Consider the following 25,302-nt stretch of genomic DNA (forward strand, 5'->3'; position numbering starts at 1 on the left):
GGAATCACTAACAGGAGATTTTTACTGTCATCATGTCATGTGTTTGTCTTTTAAAAGACGAATTACATGCTATGATTTTTTCTGGCGCATATTCTCAAGTTAAAGTTGATTTCATGTAATTGAATGAACTATCTTACAAGTAAAGTCGTCCCAGGAACGCAAATCAACAATATTGGCAATATCATTTTAAAGTCGTCTACTTTAAAATGTATAATGTATGTCTGAATTGGCAATATAAATGAGTCAAATAAAATTAAATTATTAGAAGAATTTTTCACCAAGTAACAAAAAAACAAAATTAGTTTAATTTACTAATGTTTGTATTTTGAGAACGATTTCCGAAGTGGAAATTGAAACGTCAATAAAGGTACTTCAACCTTTAATTATGGTTTATTCTCATTTAACTAGTAATTATATATGTATATGTATATATATATATATATATATATATATATATATATATATATATATATATATATATATATATATATATAAATATTTATAAGGTTCCTTTTGATGATTAGTAACACAACTGAGTTTCTGAAATTAAAGAAAGGGCATTCAGTGTCACTAACTCTCAATGTTTAACAGACCTAAACACAAATAAAATCTGACAAGCTTTTAAATATAAAGGTGACAGAAGTGGCTGTGTCGAATATTCCAGCTAATGTGCTCTGTAGAGCGCGGCAATATTGAATGATAAAATTATAACTTCATTACATATATATATTATAAGATTTTTATTATTTTCTTACATTTTTTCTATGATTACATTTTATTACTTATGCCTGCAATTAGCCAGTAAATTATTTGATAGTAGAAGCAAATGGGAATTAATTCTTTTAATTTTATTGTATCAGACAGTAAAAGAGATGTACATTTCAAATAATTTTAAGCATGTTAAGTCCAGGCTATATGCCAAATTTCACCCATGCCAGGCTTTTTGCTGATGTAAAACTAAACGCTCAATGTTCTAGTTTGGGTGGAAACCGCGCAGTAAAAATAGAACGGGAATTTTCAAGATTTCCGATGAATCTACAACTTATACACATATTGTGTAGATACTAAATGGACAATACCAAAAACTCTTTAAATTTAAAACTGTGCATATGATTTTTTCGACTTATAATATTTTATCACAATAATATTATTATCACTTGATATTTAACTGTAAAAATGATCTAAACTCAAAACTGTGTATAGTTTTTGGTTCTATCATTCTCATTATCAGTGAGATCTGAAAACTAATAATAATTAAAATTACATATAGTATTTCTCATATAAAAATGCGTGCACGTCATTCAAGATTTAGAACCCCACAGCGTTGCCAAAACATCAGAATAGTTAGTAAGTGAGGAATTTTTTAAAATGTCAACTATTTGTCAAACTATTATATTAACAGTAAATACTCTTAGTTTTAAGGTTACTGCAACACACTAAAATACATTTTAATACAAAATTATATATTCTAAATTTTAAACTTGACACTTTTAGAGCATTAATAATAAAAACGTCTCGCCATTATTTCTTGCTTAAAATAATCTATTTTATATGAAAGCTTATCAGCTTTCTACAGACTATTTAGTTGTTTTGGCATAGCACAATCACAATACACAACAATAATTAGTTTTTAAAGCTATTAATCTAAATTTAATATGTATTTATAAATACAATGTATTAATATATAATATATTATGATCAAATTGTGTAAGAATTCAAAATAAACAAAATTCTTACTATAAAAAAGCGGCAACCCTTTAAAACAATATTGCCACACGCTGAACTGTCAAAAAATTTGAAGTATTCCGGTATCAGTTGCGTACAATTTTCTAATATACCTATTTAATTAAAATTATTATTTTGTGGAATATTCGACTTAAGGAGTTATTTCATAAAATTTATATTATTAATAATAACAAATGTTTTTGGTTATTTAATCAATATAATTCTAAAATTTCCAATATAATGATGATTACATTTTTCTGATTGAGTTTCGTATTATTAGCTGTGTTAGGAATATTTGAACTCTAAGGTTGACGTTCTGGAAATTTTAAATAAAAGTGTCGTCACATTATATAAATTGTGACGTGCACGCATTTTTATATGAAAAATACTATAGATTTTAGTTTTGGATCTAAAACTGATTTGTGTAGGTGCTTTGGGAAAGAACTTGAGCATTTTTTTTTTTTTAGTTGTATGATTTAGAAAATATATGTTATAGAACAATAATTAAATTAGTGTTCACAATACTAATAAAAGGTCGAATAATAATATTATAAATAATAGGGTAACAGCTAAGATTAATAAGAATAAGGAAAAGAAGAAAACTTTTTAAGACTTTAGTAATAATTACTATGAATATTTTTTAGCATTTAAGAAACTATTTTAGAGAATTTGGAGGACACTGTGTTTATAGTATTTGAAGTAATTCATGATGATGTTTCAAGATGACTTTTACTTTTCGGGAAGTAAACACAGCAAATATTGGAAATACGTTTTAGTAGTAAAGATGACTGGTAAAAATCCGGCATCAAAAGCTTATTATAATTCCTACTACAGGTTTGGAGTCAGGGTTGGGAGAAGAATTTCTAATTTTTCTTGTATAAAATGTAATCAATAAATATTTAAAAGAAGAATAGATTAATAAAAGTTTATTTATGTTAAAAGTATCTAATAGGAAATTACACTTAATAAACATCTATTAAATCTTTTTAGAAATATTTAAAAATTAAACGAATTTATTATATCGTAAGGTTTTGGTATTTAAATTTTCGTTTAGATCATTGCTTTTCTTTGTCTTTGTACCCATATTCTTCCCATTCTATATTTTTGTCTTCCATGTACTTGGAATTTTACGAAATTTTTTCGTCATTCTATTTATTATATTTTTGTATTTTCTTGTTCGAATTTTCTTACTTCCTAAAATTATACATTTTTATCCACAAGGAAACAAAGTTCCTGTATTTGGCTGTATACCATATATTAAAAAAATTTTGAATAAAAGTTGCTTTGACAAAGTCCGTGTAGACATACCGTCTCAGGACTCGCAACTAATGTAGAGTCATATGTCGCCATGTTACCAATCCAACGGTAACTTTAACATCTTAACTGTAAATTAGACATAATGTAAACCAAATTTTATTTAATAATTTTTAAAGGGTTTTTACCCACATATTTAGTGGTTACATCCATGTATTAACTAGACACTGATGATGGAATATTTATTCCGAAAACGTTTTGTCAATTCAACATAGCTCAACTGGGTTTTTTATATACCTTTTTATAAAGGATTTTATTCAAAATTTTTTTATACATTTTCATGTTGAATTTACCGAAAGTACAAGCTGAATATAGCCGCAAATGTCAACAATGAAATAAAATATTTCGGCTTGGCAGTGTTGGGATGTTTTTATAATACATATGTTGTATGCTAGTACTCAGTAGGTAGTATTTATCTATTTTATAAATAAAATATTACAAATAATATAATAATCAGACTTTATTTATCAATGGCACATTAATTAACAATGTTGCTAAACAACTAAATGTACTACTCTTGATCACGTAAAAAATGGCAGTATATTTTTAACTATTATTATTAAACTTTAAATATTCAACCAGGGTGTCAGGAATACGATTAGTTTGCGAGTATTCTGACAAGGTAAATGCTTGTGTTTCTTGAATCTGTACTGGAACAGCTGAGATCTGTATCAGTGGTCTTTTAGGTACCTGGACTATGTAAAGTTATATTAAAAGTTAATCGTTCAAACCGTTCCAAATATATTACTTCATTGATTACTTTTTCAGCTATGTCTTGTTGAGTAGCGGTTATATTGCGGAGTTTAGCTGTGACATTTTTTACAGTAGCATCATATTCATCATCAGGGTGTTCTAATTTTTTACCTATCAACGATATCGTATTTGCAATGTTGCCATTGGCTTGTCGCTTACGACGTGTAGTTGAATCAGTAGATGTTGTAGGTGAAAACACGTTACAGTTGCTACTGTGTAGATGCCAACTGAATCATTATAACGACGTAAAGTTTGAGCGTACCTGGCAATTCCTAAATTGCTTAGGAGTTGTTGATGGCAAACATACTGCCATAGTCACTCCTGCCGGAGCAGGTTTACAATTTTTTAATTATAAAGGGTATCATAGTGCTGTTCTAATGGGAATTGCTAATGCAAATTATGAATTTATTTGTGTGAATATTAGAACAAATTGACGTATTTCTGGTGATGGTGTATTCCAAAAAACTAAATTCTTTCAAAAATTGAATTCCAAGAGTTTAAATTGAGAACAGATTTTATTAAACCATACCGACAAAATCAATCACTGGCTAGTTCAAGTAAGAGGATATACAATTATAGAGTATGCAGGGCTAGAAGGATTATAGAAAATGTTTTTGGAATTTTGGTGGGAATATTCCACATTTTTCGATCGCCTATAAATACCAACATACTGAATATTAACAAAATAGTGTTAGCATGTTGCGTATTGCACAATTTTCTCAGAAAAAAAGCAAGACAACTCAGCATAAAAAATTGCAATAGTGCAACCAACATATTAACACTGATATGTTGACATGGACTCTTGAATATGTGATAAGATACCTGAATATAGGAAGAGGTAATCTCCTAATCAATAAATCAATACAGATTACCGGCTATGTCGATGACATTAGCATCATGTTTCGTAGAATAGAAGAGGCGGCAGAAATATATTCACAATTAAAAACAGGAGCAGAAGAGACTTAACTAGAAATAAATATTCAAAAGACAAAAAAACTGACACAAGCAAGAACTAGGGTAAACATACGCACAGTTGAATTAGAGAACGATATAAAAACTGAAGAAAATTTCACATATCTGAGAGTTACATTCAACACAGATAAAACAAAAGAACCAGAAATTCAAAGAAGAATAGTAAAAGGAAATGAAGCCTACTTTTCACTCGCCCATGTGTTCCGCTCCAAAAACACAGACTGGAGATCAAAAATTGGGGTCTTTAAAACTATTATCAGACCAGTAGTATGGTATGGATAACTCCAAGAAATAAAAGAATATAAACAGCGATTCTATCAGAGTTAGGTAAGCAGCAAAATAGAAAAATATAAAAAAAATACAAAGATTCTGTATCAAGGTTTAAGTCTGCGTCAATAGAAGCCAAGAATGGAAGCTGGGAAGACAAGTGTATAGAATCTCTGTCTCTGAGTGACTCTGTCTGAGGACAAAATAAAAACTTTACTATTTTTCGATTTATTCATTTCGTAGTAAACAACAAAATTTATAATCTTAAAGAGATAAATATCACATTACCTTTACAAGGAGATTCTTATTTGGTATGTGACAAAAATGTAGTATTGTGGGATTTGAAGAACCCCTTTGAGGTCCCGGAAGAGTTTTAAGAAGTCATTAGGCATTCCCGTTCCAAACCATGGCTGTTTGTTATAGTGAGTATGTCACCAAAGATGGTACTGGATTGGAAATCATTTACATAGAGACTTTCTAAAGATTGGAAAAGCACCAGGAAGCGATGAAGTAGCACCAGAAATGATGAAATATATAGGAGTAAAAGCAAAAGAAAAATTGTTATACATATATAACCTAATATGGAAGAGAAAAATAATACCTAGAGAATGGACAAATGCAGTAATTATACCTATATACAAGAAAGGAAACACAAGAGACTGTATGAACTATAGAGGTATATCACTACCATGTGTAGCAGCAAAAGTATACGAAACCATAATAGAAAGGAAAATTCGAAAAGAAATAGAACATAAATTAGAGGATGTACAAAGTGAATTCAGGAAAGGACACAACACACAAGACCATATATTCACCATGCAACAAGTAATAGAAAAAGCCTTAAAGAAAAATAAAGAAATACATCTGAGCTTTATAGACATGGAAAAAGCATTCGACTTAGTCAAAAGCAAAGATATATGGGAAAGCCTAAAGAAGAAACAAGTAAGTGAAGAACTGATAGAAGCAACAAAGAGTATATACATGAAAACAACAAATACAGTAAGAAAGTTAAATATACAGTCAGAACCATTTGAAACAACCCAAGGAGTTAGACAAGGGGGGAGTCTCAGCACAGTACTATTCATAAATGTAATAGATGAGATAGTGAAAGAATGTAAGAAAACATTCAAGAAATACTGCATCGGTTGGAACAAAATGCAAATGATAAATGCTGAGATGTTTATGTTTGCAGACGACATAGTATTAATTGAGGAAACTGCAGAAAAACTGAAATACAACTTAGAGAAATAGAACCTAGAAGCAAGCAAATACAACTTAAACGTAAACAAAGAGAAGACTCAAATAATGAAAATATCAAGGAAACAAGGGACGGAAGATCAAATAGAAGTAATGATAGACCAACAAAAAATAATACAGACAAATTTATACAAATACTTAGGAACAGTAATCAACAACAAAGGAGACATCGAGGATGATCTTAACAACAGAATGGAAAACACAGGAAAACTATTCCAAGCACTAAATAGAGGATTCCTTAATAACAAAGAAATATCAACAAAGACCAAGATGACAATATACAAAACAATATATAGACCTACAGTGACATATGGAGCAGAAAATTGGATATTAAACAAAAGACATCAGAGCAGAATTCAGGCAGCAGAGATGAAATACCTCAGAAGAACGATAGGAGTAAAAAGAACTGATAGAATCAGAAATGAAGAAATAAGAGAAAGACTCAAAACCAAACCGACACTCGAGTCAATCAAAGAGAAAAAATTGGCATGGTTCGGACATCTAACCCGGATGGACAATAATAGACAAGTAAAAAGAGTGTGGGACGCCAAACCAATAGGGAAGAATAGAAGAGGAAGACCCATTAAAGAATGGAACAGTAACATCTCGCAGATACTGCAGAGTAAGGGTAAGACTTGGCAGGAAGCAACACAGATGGCATCCAATAGGAAGGAATGGAGAAAGTTCGTTAAGAGCTAGGACACCTCAGAAGACTGTCAAATATTGTAATATAATGAATTGTATTGTAAACAGCCCAACACCGAAAGGTACAAATGGGTTCTACTGATTAAGTAAGTAAGTTATATAGACACGATATATTTACAAAAATGCCCATTTAAAACTTCAACATACACTGGACTAGTACTATCTGAATTAATACGAAAACGCTTTTACCAAAGCTCCGTTTTAAGATGTGAAGAATTTTTGCTACCTGTTCCAGTATACGACGGTAAGTTATAAGAAACTTTTAAATAGAACTGAGATTTATTCGTTTTTTTTTAATTTTTGCTGCAGATCCTTAACAAACTCAAAGGTTAAGTTTAAGGACCTAATGAGTCTTATGCAATTTTGCAGTCCAAAAGTAGAGACATTTTTTTAAACAGTAAGTTTAAATTATTTATATGTTGATAAATAAATAAACATAAATAAAAAATATATTAATTATCTTTTTTAGTTCAAAAATAAAAACGACTGTGAAAACACAACATATTATTATATGCATAGGAAATACAGAATCGCCTGGAAATTGTAACAAAAAGTGGCACTCTGAACGAGCGTCAATGTAACAAGAAATGAAAACTATGAACGTACTGGAATGAAGCAATATAATAAAAAAGGTGTAAATATATCAAAATAATAATAATAAAACTTATATTATTAATAGTGAGATGTAGAATCAAGTGTGATTGCGATGATCGATTGAAGTCCCCATAATCTAAATTCTGAAATTGAGGTTAATCAGAGAGCTCATCCTTTTGTTGTTCCTGTCTGGAACTAAATTTGGCCAAACTTTTCAGTGATTTTTCCAGCACTTGAATCTCCGGAGCGTTGTTGCTACTATGGCTGATCTTTGTTCCACGATCTTTGGAAATCAGCGCACCTTGGCTAGATCTTTGCTGTAACATGTTCAATCTTTGCTCAGTTTCAGTCAAAGTTATTAAGTAAGTTTTTGTCGTTGAAATTCTCGTTTACTGTTCCATCTCCGTTACTAAGTTTTCTCTTCATTGTGCCTTCTGTAAGCGAAAACCTCCACTTCTTTGGTTGGTTTCCAAAAATCTCTGCTTGGTTTCCTTCTCACTTCGTCCCTCTTATCCGTCGACATAAGTATCTCAGTCTTGTACTTCCTCAAGAGCAGATTATTCAGTTCGACGTTAACCTTTTCTCTCAAAGCTGGTAAGAACCTTTGTTGAAACATATCATGGGTGAAGAAGCTGTGCTTCAGGAGCTCGTGTGCCGTTAATCGCTGCTGAGGGTCCATCTTCATGCAACTCTCTAGGAATTCTATTGTAAGTGTTGGCTAGGATTCGAAGTGTTTGCATAAGCCTATGCTTTCTTCTGTAGAAAATTTGACTGTTGTTCTAAGTTTAGAGTTCTTTGATAATAAATGCTGGTGTCTGGAACATGGTTTTCCCATCATTTTGACAATCAGATACTGATCAATATCACTATTTCCGGGAAATAGAGGATCTCCCGTCATCATCTCGGCGAACAGGCATCCAATCGACCATATATCTATCGGAGTACCATAATGAGGTTCAGCTACAAGAAGCTCCGAAGCTCAGTACCATCGCGTAGCTACATACTCAGTACAAGCCTCTCCCGTGGAACTAATTAATCTTGCAAAACCGAAATCACATAATTTAACAACACCTAGTGAAGATACTAGGACATTTTCTGGTTTCATATCTCTGTATTTGATATGATTGCTATGACAGTAATTAATTCCCCTGGTCACCTGAAATATCCTTTGCTTACACTTTTCTCGGTACCTTCTAAATATTCAAATACCAAGTGAAACCGTTTTTTGTAGCGAAAAACCTCTATCATCGCTACCAGATTTTCATGTTTCAGTCTCTTAAGCATTCGACTTTCCCTAAGAGCCATTTTTCTGATTGTGGCATCTTCTTCAGTCTCCAGAAATTTTTTAATAGCTACAATTTGATCGGTTTCCCGATGTCTACATTTCATCACCAAGCCATAAGAACCTTCACCAACGATTGCTAAATGTTCGTATTTTTTCATTTTCTATTACCCTTTAAAAATGTACATGTCGATCAAAATAAATGAAAAATCACCTAAAAAAAGACTTTTACACTGACATTTTCATCTAAATAATCGGTAAAAATGATCATGTGACGTTAATTATATATGTCATTTCTTAGGTTACTAAGATCTCTAAGAAGGAACAGCAAATTGAAAGAATTAGTGTAAATAGTCACCAATAGAAAGAGTAAAAACATACACCTACCTTGGTACAAACGTCAATAAAAATTTGGACCATTCCCTAGAAATCAAATGTAGGATAGAGATAGTAAGACCTGCATTTCAAAAATTGGCTAAACTATTCACATGCCACGATTTATCAGTACCCATAAAAATCAGGTTACTAAGTTGTTATATCTTTCTCACAGACGCTACCTGTAAGAAAATTGAGGCTTTCGAGATGTGGCTTTATCGTCGAATTTTAAAGATATCCTATACCGATCACGTTACTAATCAGGACATTGTATTAGGAATGCAAAAAGGAAAAGAGTTGTTAACCAAAATAAAAATAGCCAAAATCGAATACCTCGGTAACATCATGAGGATCAACGAAAGATATGGGTTGCTGCAATTAATTCTTCAAGAAAAAGTAGAAGGAAAACGGGAACCTTAAAGGTGAAGATTTCCTGGCTGAAAAATCTACGTACGTGGTTCAACACAACAACCACAAATCTTTTTAGAGCAGCAGTTTGCAAAATACAGATTGCTATGATGGTCGCCAACATCCGAAACGGATAGGCACTACAAGAAGAAGAATATAGCAATTAATACTTCAGGTGAAAGCTCATTTTAAGTTAGTTTCAACGACGCTTACACAATTCAAAATTTTTAATTACATTTAAAAAATTTACAAAATGTTATTTGTCTGCTAATGATTGTGTTACTTATTACCATCAAAAATTGTACACAGATACATGTCTTAATAGAGTTAAGTTTAATTGTTCAGAGAACATATTGGAGATGGAAATTCAATAGAGCTCTGTACAAGTAATAGCTTTAAATCATATTAATTTTTCTTTGAAAAAATAACGTTCTATTTTTTTACCAACTTTCTCCGAAATATACTCTCAGCCGATCCAAATCTGTTACAATTATCTTAAATCGTTTGGATAGCAATTCTCTATTGTCTACGGAAATGATGAATATCTACATCAAAGTGGTCCGTCAGTGAACTGAACATATCGCCGTTCTGTGAGTAATGTTGCCGTCAAAACAAATTTTCTGTATTAGGCGAATAAAATAAGTCTATTTCGAATTTGTCTAACAAATTAAACAATAATATTTTTATATGGCTTTAAGTATTAAAAAATATCAGAAAAATATAGTTTAAAATAATTCAGAATAATATGCAAATAATGCAGCTTCCCGTGCATTTTATGGTACTTACAAAACTAAAGTAAATTTAGAGCAGTTTAAAATAATGAACGAGCTTTTAATTGTAGACGATTAATAAACTTTTACGTATGATCACATTACATGGCGACATGCAAAATAATTGATGATATTAAAAAGTCAAAATTATTATATTTTTAATATTACAATATTACTATATAATCCTTTTTATAGCAAAGTAAGTCTGGTTTACCGCTCTCCAAGAAAGCTAGCCATATCCACCCCGTTATTGTCCTTTAAATTTCTTGTTGACATTGCATTGGAGATTCCACCACTTCTTCTTCTACTTCTTGGAGATCTTTCGATCTGTTTAATTCTGAAGCTGCCTTTGGTAAATTTCCTGGGAGGGAGATTGGCAACTATCCCTCTATCTTTTAGGTGATCTTCCAAGAGGTCTTGAACCGAGCGGGTTGTTTTCTAGGGCAATTTTTGGGAATCTATTCTCATCCATTCGTCTTACATGATTGTACCACATCCTCTTACGCTGCCTTTCCCATCTTACAATATCTTGAATTTTGCACTGCTCTCTGACGTTTGTATTTCTCACCCTGTCTCTTCTTGTGTTGCCCACTATTGTTCTTAAGGTTTTCATTTTGGCAACCCTTAGTATCTGTTTCGTTTTGTTGGTATCTTCGAGCACTTCTATGCCATATGTCATGATCGTTCGTATGCAAGTCTTATAAATTCTAATTTTACTATCTGTGCGCATAGACGGATTTGACCAGACTATCTCCCGCAGACATCCCGACAATGGGGATGCTTTGTTGATCTGACTCCTTAGGTCCTTTACGGGGTCGTGTGTGCTTGATATATCTATGCCCAGATATCTGAATTGCATCACCTGTTCTATGGGGTTGTTCTCAACTACTATCTTACATCTGAACGGATCTTTTGCTATTGTCATACATTTAGTTTTGTTGGTAGAAATGGTTATATTTAGTTGGCAGCTTATTTGAAAGAACTGAAAGAGCTGTCTCTGAAGATCATCTTCTGATTCGGCACTAATTGCTGCATCATCTGCGTAACACACCACACCAATTCTTTTGTTGCCCATTTTGTATCCGAGATTGAGAGATGTTACTTTGTTTATAATTTTGCCCATGAGTAGGTTAAACAAGAAGGGGCTTAAACTGTCGCCTTGTCTAATTCCTCCCGGTGTTGGAATATTTTCAGTGAATTGGTCTCCTGCTCTAACTTTGGTTCCATTGTTGTTATTTAGGTTATGGACTATCTTTGTTATGTTGGTCAGTATTTTATTTTCTATTAATATATTTAGAATGTCTCCCAGGAAACCCTGTCAAACGCAATGTCGTCAGATCAATGAAGCAAATATATGCTGGCATGCCGAACTCTATAGCTTTTTCTTTTATTTGTTTTATTATGAATACTGCATCTGTTATAGACCGTCCTCTTGTAAAACCTTGTTGTTTTTCAGCATTAGTGATTTGCCTTTCCAATTTGTCCTTAAGAATGCTCGTGAAAAGTTTCATCGTTGTATTTAAGAGGGTTATTCCTCTGTAGTTTTGTGTGTAGGGCTTCGCCGTTTTCATTAATTATTTTTTCGTTGTACTTTTGTCTTATACCTGGTATGGCATCGTTTCCGATCCATGCATAAATATCCCCGAATACGATAATTTTGTGTTTAGAATTTATGTTATCTACAGTGTTTTGTAGTTGCTGATAGAAATTGTCAGTTTCTGCTGTGGGCTTAGATATGTCTGGTTCATATGTGCTTATCAGGTGTGTTGTGATGTTACGCATTTTTATATAGATTCTTAATAACATATCGTTGATGTATTCGATATTTTCGATGCTTTACGTGTATTTATGCAGCAAAATTCCGACTCCTGAATGTGCTCTTTCTTGTTTAGCTTTTCCGCTGTATATGCGTGTAAACTCTCCGTATTTTGATGCTCTTTGGTTTTTTCTCTTTGTTTCGGAGATTGCGCAGATGTCAATATTGTGTTTCTTCATTTTTATTATGATCTCCTGGTCTCTTCCGTTTCACGACTTTATGTTCCAGCTCGTGATTCTTGTGATGGGGTGTTTAGGTTTTCGTTTACCAATTCGTTTTTCCGTTGTCATAGAGCGTGTCGTCATCTGATAGTTCCATCCGGTATCCGATTACCCCAGGTAGGTGGCTAACCTCACCTTAGGGACCCTCCTCCTTTATCCGGGCTTAGGACCGGCAGTGTCATCCGACTCAGGCAGAGCAAAGCAACTCAGGCAGCTTTGGTGATTACGCGTAGTTTTATTGCAGGTGGTCTGCCTCATTTTCCCTTTCACCATCACCACTATCATCAGGATCCATTCCCATATCTTTTTGGGATTTATTTCTTTCCCGTTCGCCTTACGTGTCTATATCATATTAATTCTGTGCGTATTTACTTTTAAAAAACTGGTGTATAATTATGGCGTTTAGAAGTTTGGTTGTAGTATAGCTACATTCACTTGTTATCTTCTATTTATCTATTTTTTGTAAGCTATATTTATGCAGTATTTTATTCTTTTGTGTAGATTCCTGGTTTATATTTAGGAGAATAACATTTGGTGTGTATTATTATTAGGCTAGTAAATCAACGTGAAATACGGCGATATCGTGTAGTTTTCCGTGTCACCATCTAATTGCATGACAATTTGAATTTAGGTTCTACCTACCCTCCACTTCACTATTGGACTTACGCCGTTGGTTGACTTTTGGACACCTTTTAGAAAAAAATCGTAAATTAAAGCGGATAATTGATTTATATCATCTTTTAATAAAGGGAATAAATGTCAATTACCATTGGACATAATTTAATATAATTTAAGATTTTATCACGGTTTAACCTCTAAATCTCACCCCCTAGAACAGATATAGTTAAAACGATGTCATTGACTACCTTGTCTCTACAGATGTGCATATAAAGTAAAATTTAGGTTCTATCTCTATCTATACAGCCCTTGATGTCCCATTTTGGACATAGGCCTCTTCTTCCTTCTTCCACGTCTCTCTATTGTAGGCAGGTTGTATCCATTTCGGGCCTGCGTGTTTCTTCAAATTATCTGATCATCTCATTTTTGGCCTTCCTCTTTTTCGTTCGTAACTATATGGTCTCCAGTGTATAATCATCTTATTCCATCTGTCGTCTTTCTGTCTTATGGTATATCCAGCAAACTTCCACTTAAGTTTTGTTATCTGCAGGTCACATCGGTCACTTTTGTTTTGTTGCGGATCCAAGTATTTCTTTTCTTGTCTGATAGCCTGATGTCCAGCATTTGCCATTCTATGGCTCTTTGGGGGTTTGCTATTTTTTTCATGTTTTCCTTGGTAAACGTCCAAGTTTGAGAACCGTAGGTGAGAACAGAAAGTATACATTGGTTGAAGACTCGTGTTTCTAAATATTGGGGATATTTTCTATTTTTTAGTATATAGGAAAGTTTTCCGAAGGATAGCCAAGCCAACCGTATCCTTTTCTTTATTTATCCGGTTTGATTTTCTTTATTTAATTTAACTAGTTGTCCCAAATATACATATTCTTTTACTTGTTCTATAGTTGTTTGTGTAATTGTAATTATTAATTCTTCTGGTTGGTTGGTCATAATTTTCGTTTTAATATAATTTATTTGTAGAAATATTTTTGTTAATTCGCTATTGAATTCATCCATCATATTTTGTAATTCTTCCTTTTTATCTGTTATTAATACAATGTTACCTGCATATCTCAAGTGATTCAAGTATTGGGCATTTATATTAATACCTCATTTTTCCCATTGTAATTTCCTCATAACGTCTTCCAAAGCCTGATTGAATAGTTTGGGTGATATAGTGTCACCCTGTCTGACTCCGTTTGTTTAACTATTTTGATGGATGTTGTTGCTTGATGATATAAATTGGAAATTAAGTCCGTATATCTATAGTCTATTCTCCCATTTTGTAAAGACTTCTTTACTGCCCAATGTTCCACCTTATCGAATGCTTTTTCAAAGTCTACAAATGCCATATACACTGGGATTTGATATTCGTTGGTCTTTTCAATTAATATTTTTATCGTAAGCATGGTTGCTTGTACTGAATCCTTTTCTAAAACCGGCTTGTTCTCTTGACTGGTAATTATCTAACTTAGTTGGTTTGTTAGTAGTTTAGTTAACAGTTTATACATTACATTCAGTAGTGTTATGGGCCTATAGTTTTTCAGATCTTTTCTATCGCCTCTCTTAAATAGTAATAGTGTTATTGCCTCGTTACATGTGGTGGGTATTTGTTTTGTGTTCAATATTTTATTCATTAGTAAATAAAGGACTTCCACTGTAATTCCCCCATTTTCCACAGTTATTCCATCTTTCCCAGGAGATTTGTTATTCTGCAATTTCTTTGAGTGCCTTTTTTATTTCATTTTTACTAATTTCTAGTTGTAGGTCAGAGTTAACGTTCTTTATTTAAAATTTAGGTTGTATTTAAATAATAATATAATTTTTAACCTTATAAAAAGACCTCTTGCGAATAAGTTTAAATAGCTGTACTATTGATAAAATGCGTTAGACTTTCACGGCCATCGTCTAACTTGTTAAACTGTTTGTTCGGGCTGTTAGGCCGTTGTCTTCTGAGATTAGTTGTCGACGTATCGACAACACTAGGGGTTGGCATCTTCTGGAGATGTTACTGCTTCGCTTGTAAGCTGAAACTGACTAAGTCTATGCTTGAAAAGTTATTATAATGAAGTTATTGACATTATGTACTGATAGTACCAATTTTCAACTAAATAATGAATTTTGTAAACAAAATTGTGGTCCAACAATAGGCTCTAGTTTTTCTCTATTATTAGCCGATATATTTATGAAAGATTTTGAAACAAATATTATTTCTAAACAAAATTTAAAATCGGCAGTATGGTGGAGATATGTAGATGATGCATTTTCAATATGGTTTCATGGATCAGAGTTATTGGACACATTACTGAATGAGATAAACGATACAGAAAAGACAATAACATTTACCATAAAAAAGGAATATACATAATAACACACTACCTTTCCTGGATGTTTTAATATCTAAGAACGATACTGGATATGAGACTCAGGTGTATAAAAAACCAACATACACCAACAGATATTTAAGTTACAAATCAAATCACAATATCAATATTAAAAAGGGAATCATTAAATCCTTATACGATAGAACCACAGTTACTTGTTCCAACGAGAATTCGTTCTTAGAGAAAAAAAATTTGTTAACATCTGTTTTATTAAAAAATGATTATCCTTTATAATGATTATTCTTCTAATTGTTATTTGACATAACCTTCAGAATTTTGTTATTGTGTTTCAGGTTCTGTGAACTCAGGAAAATATTTAAATATATTTTTAAATTTTTCAAGAACAAAATTGTAACAAATACATGTAAAACAACTGACCCTAAACTTTGTTAACAAATGCATTGATATTTTTCACTGCCGATTTACGAGAAAATACAAAATACTACGTACATCTGCTGTCACAATGTAGTATTGCCATATATCTATTTTAACGAGATTGCTTCTCTACATTTTTGTCACATAAACCATTTGAAGGGAAGAAATTGACCTAATTGCTTGCGATGAAACAGAAAAATTACAATTTGTGTAAAAGTCCGCTGAAGAAGACATGTGTAAACAATATTAAATAAAAACAGGTGGGAACCAAAAAAAATACCTTAAAAATAAATATTTTAGAGATATATTGTATTAAAATTTATTTCTTCTGATTATAAGTTTTAAATATTGTAATACTAGTATAAAATAAAACCTTAGAAAATGTTTAAGCACAATTCAAGCACTGTCTGACGTAATTGTATTTAAACAATGTAGAGATGTAAAAAGAAATAACATTCCTTCTTCATGCATTACGAAATAGAATTTTATCGAGTTTATCCCTCCATAGTGTCCTTAATAATACAAGAAAAGAAATAAGAAAGACAAGATAAAACGTTTATAGAAAAAAAATCGGTTGCCTGTAAAGTCGGTTTTACGGGCGAAGATTTTACGTGACAACGTCTTTTTCTCGGCAGAATATTTATTGATACGAATATTATTAAATTGCACAATAGGAACAAGGAATTGAATGAAAATAAGAAATGCACAAATTTTAACTATAGAAATATATTTTGTTTACTAAAACATTGTACATGTAAACTTAAACTTAACTAATTTCTATTGAGTAATTTTGTTGAGGATAGAACGATGATAGGAGAAATATGAAATGAAAGGAAGTGTTTCTGCTGTAATGTGTCTTGAACGCCAAAAACCCTCGAGAAAGACAGAGACACAAGCACGGAAGCACGCACCGATTCAACGCGCCTAATTCTCTAGTGCTGCGCGCGCAGCGGACCGATCATGTTTGAGTGGGAGAGAGACGCAAGGCATTCGCCGGTCCGGCGGGCCTCTCTCTCGTTCGGTGACTCACTGTAACAGACGTGAGCGGGCGTTACACTTTTTCATGAATGACTCCGAGCCACAACCTAATTTAAGACGTTGTCACGTCAAAAATTGTATTGACAATATTAATTAATAATAAACGTTACCAATATTAAAAGAGTAAGTAAATAGAAACAATGATTACAAAGACAAACATATGAAGTTTCAAGCATACAATAAAATTTATTAGAATTATACGTAAGGTAGAAAGAAATACAGTAAAACCTCTCTTAACCGAAACCTTTTTAACTGAAACGGCTAAGAGTTTCAATAATTTCGTCAATAAAAAGTAAATGTTGTCACAAAACGTAAACAATTCCGTTAATTTCACTCACCAATTGATGTCTATGTGTGTTGGGAAATCACAAAAACCAAGAGCTCTAAAAGATATTTCCGAAAAAGCACTTTCAGTTATAGAAGCCAAAAAAGTTCATGGATGTCGACCACTTTATCTTTAGAATGGTTCGAAAATGAATTCGTCTCAAGTGTAAAATCCTTTTTAAAATCAAAAAACCTTTCATGAAAGCATTGTGCTTGTTGACAATGCGCCCTCACCCTCAAAATCTACAAAATTATGACAATTGTCAGATTTTTGCCACCGAATGTCACAAGCTTAATTCAGCCGTTAGACCAGGGAGTCATAGAGACATTCAGAGACATTATAGAGAAGCATTCTTAAGACATCTGTTATTACAGGAGACGAATTAATCCAAAAGTGTTCCCGAAATTCTCAAATCTTTAACAATGAAACATGTTTATTGGTTAGCTGAGTCGTGGGCCATGATCAAATTTTCAACTTTGGAAAAATGTTGGAACAAACTTTTTGATAAGATTTTGATTGACGATCTTAAAGAAGAAAAGGTAAAGATTGGTAAGGAAACGACAGAAGAAATTAAACCTTTCATTAAAAATTTGCCGGGATATGACGAAATTAAGTAAAAAGAGATACGTGAGTGGTTAGCAGCTGATGACTCAGAACGTGAATTCATCTACCAGGACATCATCGATATGGTTCTTTATCAAGACAAACTGAGCATATCAGACGACGAAGATGACGACCCAAGAGGCAACAGGCAGCACAAGACCGTCGACGAGATTTTCAATGCTTTAGAGCAAAGAATTTTATACAGTAGGCCTAATTAGTTAGGGACACGACTAGGTTCTTAATTTTTGTTGTCATTGCATAAAGTTTTGTCCTTTTCAGATTGCTTCACGTTTCGTCGAACAATAGAATATAAGGCAAACTCATGACGTTCTGCAAATGAACGATGGAGGAAGAGAGAAACGTCATTGTCAAACGAAAACGCAAAAAAAATAGAAGATTTCTTTAAAAAAGCATGTTAAACTTGTTCATTTTCCTTAATTTTATTACTTTATTTTGGATTTACTTATTAGAAAACATTACGAAATCAACTCACAATATTTTTTAATACCAATACTTTGATCAGAATATTATAAAAAAACAATGTTATTTTTAACCGAAATTCTTGTTATCCGAAACGGCCTTCCCCCCATTATTTCGGTTAACGGAGGTTTTACTGTACTACTATTGATAACGTCAAAAAAAAATAAATTCATTAAGGGCAGGGTACCGTAAATAACATAAAAAAGTGCGAGATAGCATGAGTACAGGTTCAGGAACTGATCAAGTATGCGTACCAAAATTATGGTATTACAGTCAGCTTGAATTTCTGAATGATCAAAGGCAAGGTAAGTTGAATTATCTAATAAAAAAATTGATCCATAGTACCCACTATTTGTGTGTATTCTTTGTTAGACTTGTGCCTACATTAGGTAGTTACGCTAATGGCAACGTGATCTTAGACTTAAAAACAAAAAATATCTATTTTATTTATTATAAGTGATTTATTTACAGGTGAACAGAAGACAACTTATGATAATGAAAGTACATTCAAAGCTGAGTATAGTGAAAATGATACAGAGGTAAAAATACATATATTTTTATAACATTCTTTGTTGCCAAAATACTGCACCACTAGTAATACAGTAAGTTTCATACTTTTCTGGGATAATTTTCGCATTGTTAGTGAAATTCGGTCGTGCGTTTGTTGTAGTAGCTTTAACTCTCCATTTTGTGGTCTAATTTACAGTTCCATAGTTCCATTTTCATGATTTTCACTTTTAAAATGCTGACGACGACTGTACATTTGTCTTGCTTTTTTTTCTAAAAAAATTGTGCAATACGCGACATGCTAAAACCATTTTGTTAATATTTAGTATAATGGTATTTATAGGCGAACGAAATATGTGGCTGCTATTAGCCAATATAGTAATAATAACAGCCGAAAATGAAGATGACCTACAAAGATTAATTAAAGAATTAGAAGATACGGCGCTTATATACAACATGGAGATCTCAACAGAGAAAACTAAAGCGATAGTGATATCAGCGGAACCGAGAAGATGTAAACTAGTAGTAAATAACAAAATAATAGAACCAGTGATCGAAACTGAATACTTGGGAATAAAACTGTCAAGCTACGGAAAAGTGGAAGAAGAAGTACAAAAACAAGTGAACATGGCAAACAGAGCAGCAGGATGTCTCAACAACACAATCTGGAGAAACAAATACCTCACAACGGAAACGAAAACCAGGATATATAAATCAACAATAAGACCGATAATGACGAACACAGCGGAAACAAGAGCAGATACGGCGAAAACACAAAGACTACTGGAAACAACAGAAATGAAAGTCTTACGAAAAATAACAAACCAAACTCTAAGAGACAGAGTAAGAAGTGAGGAAATACGAGCGAGATGTGGTATCGAGGAAATAAACGCGTGGACCAAAAGAAGAAAAGTGGAATGGAATCAACGTATCGAAAGAATGACAGAAAATAGAATAGTACAAATAGCAAGAGATAAATCGCCAAATGGAAGAAGATCATTGGGACCACCGAGGAAAATACGGTCAGACAAGATGAGACTAAAAACCGAAGTAAAACAGGCATTTTGCTTATTTATAAAGTAGGAAGAAGAAGAAGAAGAAAAATGTGGAATCTTCCCACCAAAATTCAAAAAACGTTTTCTACAATCCTTCTAGCCTTGCATACTATCTATAATTGTTTATCCTCTTACTTGAGTGATTGCCAATGATTGACTAGCCAGTGGTTGCCTTTGTAGGTACGGTTTCATAAGATCTATAATTCTGAATGTTATATCATAATATCAACTATTTTGAATGTCCGCTTGGTTTTCTTGAACTAGGAATTTTAAAGTTTTGGAATTCAATTTTTAAAAGAGTTTATTTTTTTTCTGATACACCACCATCAGAAATACGTCCATTTGTTCCAATATGCACATAAATAAATTCATAATTTATATTAGCAATTCCCATTAGAACAACACTATGATACCCTTTATAATTAAAAATTGTAAACCTGCTCCGGCAGGAGGGACTATAGCAATAGGATCAATAGCTCCTAAGCAATTTGGGAATTACCTTGTACGCTCAAACACTTCAGCAATTGCTATCCATTCTTGTTCGGAACTCGAGAACTGCAACAAAAAAATTTAAATCAGTATACTGACTTTACGTCAGTATAATAATATTGTTTTTATTTACAGAGTAGCAACTGTGACGTGTTTTCACCTACAATATCTACTGCTTTATCTGCACGTCGTAAGCAACAAGCCAATGACGAAATTGCAAAGACAATATCGTTGATAAGTAAAAAATTAGGAAAACCTGATGATAAATACGATGCTATTGGAAAAAATGTCGCAGCTAAACTCCGCAATATGACTGTGACTGCCTCGCAATAAGGCATAGCTGAAAACTAATCAATGAAGTAATATAGTTGGGAAGGTTTGAAAGATCATCTTTTAATACTACTTTACACAGCGCATGTCCAGTTTAGGTACATAAAAGACTATTGATGCAGATCCCAGCTGTTTCAGTATAGATGCAAGAAAGACAAGCATTTACCTTGTCAGAAGACTCGCAAATTATTCGTATTCCAGACACCCTGGTTGAATATTAAAACTTTAATAATAATAATTTAAAATATACTGCCATTTTTTACGTGATTAATAGTAGTATCATCATCATCATCATCCAGCCTCAAGAGTCCACTGCTGAACATAGGCCTCTTCCTCATGTTTCCAACCCCGTCTATCTTGGTGATCGACCGACGCTTTGTCTTCCCTTGGCCTCCATTCCAATAACCCTTTGTCCATCGCCCATCTGTCATTCTGGCTATGTGTCCTGCCCATCTCCATTTTAGTCTGGCTATCTTCTCGATGATGTCAGTGACTCGGTTCTTCTCCTGATGTCTTCGTTGGTTATTCTGTCTCGCAGAGTTATTCCTAACATGGACAGCTCCATTCTTTTCTGCGTGACTCTCAGTTTGGTAGCTGCTGCTTTTGTTAAGGTAAGTGTTTCTGCTCCGTACGTCAAAACTGGGAGGACGCACTGGTCAAATACCTTTTTCTTTAGGAATGTGGGCAGCTCACTTTTAAAAGTTTCTCTCAGTTTTCCAAATGCTGCCCACCCAAGGCCGATTCTTCTCTTCAGTTCATGAGTCTGGTTATCCCTGCCAATCATAATTTCATGTCCCAGGTATTTATATCTATCTACGAGTTCTATTTCTTTCCCACCAATACTGATGTTCTGGTTGGGTACCAAATTGGTCATGATTTTTGTTTCGAGATATTTATATTTAAAACCTACATTTTCTGTAGCCACAACGAGTTCTTGTACCATCTCTCTTGCCATACCTAGATCTTTAGCTATTATAAGTATATCATCGGCGAAACGTAAGTTGTTTAGATATTCTCCATCTATTTTTATTCCCTTTGTCATCCAATCCAAATTTTTAAAAGCATGTTTCTAGCACCGTATTAAAAAGTTTTAGGTGACATTGGGTCTCCTTGTCTAACCCCCCGTTCTATTTTTATGCGATTACTGTTAGTATGTTTTGTATAATAATTTAGTATATCTATAATCTAGCCTGCATTCTTTAAGGGGCCTGTAATATTTTGCTTAGCTCAACTGTGTCAAAGGCTTTGTGAAAATCGATAAATATTAGAACTAGAGGTTTATTGTATTCCACTGCTTTCTCTATTGGGGTTTTTATGACAAAACATGATAAAATTATAAAATATTACCTTGTTTAGGACTTAACACTAAGGATATCCAGATTATTAAAAATATGTATTAGAATCAAACAGCACACATTAAGTATGGACATAGGAAGTAAAACTGATGATATAAATCTTATAATTGATTTATTTATTTTAAACAATCTGAGAGAGACTTAAAGGTTAAACAAACAGACCTAGAACTTATCTCTCTCTCTCTCTCTCTCTCTCTCTCTCTCTCTCTCTCTCTCTCCCTCTCTCTCCCTCTCTCCCTCTCTCTCCCTCTCTCTCTCTCTCTCTCTCTCTCTCTCTCTCTCTCTCTCTCTCTCTCTCTCTCTCTCTCTCTCTCTCTCTCTCTCTCTCTCTCTCTCTCTCTCTCTCTCTCTCTCTCTCTCTCTCTCTCTCTCCCTCTCTCCCTCTTTTGTCGTTTCCCATTATTAAGATCGTAATTTCTTCCAATATTCCAAAACAATTTTTCTTCATTGGTCTTCAACCAATCAACCTTCAGTTGCTCTGAGAACTGCGCAGAATGAGTTTCCAGCTAAATTTCCAGGAACAATTAATCTCTCTAAACTATCAACCTCTGTAAATCAAGTGACCGACAAATTGCAGACCTATTGTGGACAGCCTTTTTTTAATTCTAAGTTGGTTTAAAATGGAAACATTTGTCTAGCAACACATCTGAAAGGCATCGATTTTTGCGCTCACGTCCGCGAAGAGTTCATGTCTCTGCCCATATAGAAATATTGAGAATACAAGGGCATTCGTCAGTCTCATCTTGATATTTTGAGAGATAGATTTGTGTTTTCCAACTTAAGTTAGGCGATTCATCGCATTTTTTGCCATACCAATTTGCTGGTCTACGTGTAGGATCATCAGCAAGTTTTAAATTGAAGATTTTTTTACCAACCACTGTTACTCCACCGACCCATCCATCTAAAGCCATCCTCATGACATGTTCACCATAAATGTTGAATAAGTCAAGTGATAACACGCATCCTTGTCTTACCGTAGACTTTTACGATATAGAACTTATACCGTAGTTTAAAAACCTGTTAAACAAGTAAATAGACAAAAGAAAATAAATAATTATGTTGTATCAGGTATTTAGAATATACTTAAATTTTTTATATTTTTTAAATTAAAATTATAATTCTCTCCGGTATGTTTTTTCTAAATTTACAGTTAAAATCACCCTATCTCAATATTACGAAATATCGTTTTCTGGCGAAATTTATCTTCTGCTGGTAATTTGTCAACAAAAGGCAATAAAAATAAAATGTGGGAGCCTTTAACAATGATGAATAACTGCGCTGAAAGAAAATATTTGGAGAGAAATACATAAAACTAAACAATATTCAAATTAGTTTTTACGTACGGTGCGGTGGCTGCGACCCAGATATCAAGATTTGTTATACTACTTCCGACTTCTTAATGGAAACGGTTACACTACTGATGGGAAGGCAAACACCTAAAAGTAAAAATATGTATTTCTGGATTCTTGTAAATTTGATAATGTTGGCAATAAAAATTAAGCATGCAAAAAACTGGTGGCATTCGTGCCACCAGTTAACGGCATGATCATTTTTTGGATAATCTATTTTATGACTTTCGAATATTTCACTAATGATTGCTTAATTTACAATAACATTTAAAAGAACCCTTTTCTTCTTCTTTTTGTACTACTTGTACTTCTATATCCGAAATTCTTTTCGAAATCTGGCTGTCATCATAACGATTTAATACTTATCTACTATCGCTAAAAGCAACTCATGTAAGATAATAAAAGGAAAATCAAAGATTTAAAAAAAATATTCATCATCAATGACGTTACAACTCTTCGTGAATCTTTACCACGTTTACTATTGCCTTCCGTATTTGTTAGCCCTGTGCCACTATTTCTCATGTTCTCCAGATCCTCTCTGACAGCATCTTTCCACCTTTTTTAGGTTATCCTCCAAATATTTTCCCATCTGGTCTTTTCCAAAAAACACATTGTTTATAAAGCGCTTATCGATATCGAATGAGTATCACGTGTCCTGCCATCTTAGTCTATTGGCCATTATATATCTCATTATATTTTCCTTTTCGAAAGTTGTTGTGTCTGCACCCTCCAATCGTTTGTCATGCTTTCTCTACAAGGGCCATAAATTACTTAAAAAGGATTTTACGTTCCTACATCAACAATTTATTAACTTTTTTTATGTAATAATAATACAACGTTAACATAAGACCTATATGTAATTTATAAAGCCATAAATCACGTTACACAAAGTTCTGAAATTAACTTCCAAATAATTAGAGACTAATATATAATTAATTCAAATATTACTAAATTCGCTAGAAATCATCTCTAAAATTTATATCCTGCAATCTTTTCATCTTGTGGCCAAACTCATTAGACAAGAATGGCACAATCTACCTAAATCACAGAAACCGTTGCTGTGGTGCCATCTCATGGTCTGCAAAACTCAGAAATTCCCTAAAATATCACTGAACGTGCTAGCAGTAAGGTCTCCCAAGAAAAAAACAGCAAATTAAATAAAATTAAATTGAAAGTTACTGACTAACGATATAAATGACTACTAAAACAAATAAAAATGACAATAATTTTACTACATCTCAAGAAAATCTTGCAAGACAACGAACAGTTAAATAGTGGTGAAGGAAACAATACATCTTATATTTGTTAAATTTAAGATAATATAATGAAACACCAAAAAATATAAATATTGGGAAAATCCGGAAACTAATTAAAGCAGCAAAGTACCCATGGCTGCAAGAATCCTGACTAAAATATAAAGTTTGAGTAACAACACAACAGCTTTTAGACTAAATGTGCTTATAATTTTCCAAGGCAAAATTTCGACATTATGAACGTAACTAATATTTTTGGCAAAACGTCAAATAAACCAGCCATGATTGTGAAAGATAATAAATCGAAATCAGCGATTGATATCTCAGACCCAAATATCGTCATATGGTACGAGTCTCGGAAAAACAGTAAAATTGTATCATAAACTTTTAATTGAATGCTTCTTCAGCCAATTTGGAGAATACAATAATTTTATTCAAAAAAAAACAGATGTTTATCATAAATTTCACAGAAAAATTCGTGAACGGTTTAGTGAAAAAAAAAACAATTAAAAAACCGATGACAACGTTAAAAGACTATCAATGAATAATTATTGAATTAATAAAAAATAGGCCAGTTATTAAAGTATTGTATTTCACTTAGTCCATTCTTTTATGGTAAAATATTGTAAAACCTCAGAATTTTGCAAGTAATCTTAACTTACCTTTTTTCTTCAAAGTTGTATGA

The 25,302-nt window shown here is 32.8% G+C and overlaps 1 protein-coding gene and 1 pseudogene across 1 annotated transcript in view; both read right to left on the reverse strand.

Moving 5' to 3' along the window:
- Positions 1 to 25,302, reverse strand: part of LOC140437569 (myrosinase 1-like) — a 370,048-nt gene that overhangs the window by 139,487 nt on the left and 205,259 nt on the right. The gene's annotated exons all lie outside the window — the stretch shown is intronic.
- On the reverse strand, positions 7,655 to 9,083 carry LOC140436225 (cyclin-dependent kinase-like 4 pseudogene; annotated as a pseudogene).

The sequence above is a fragment of the Diabrotica undecimpunctata genome, chromosome 3, assembly GCF_040954645.1.
Source record: "Diabrotica undecimpunctata isolate CICGRU chromosome 3, icDiaUnde3, whole genome shotgun sequence".
NCBI classification, from domain to species: Eukaryota; Metazoa; Arthropoda; class Insecta; order Coleoptera; family Chrysomelidae; genus Diabrotica; species Diabrotica undecimpunctata.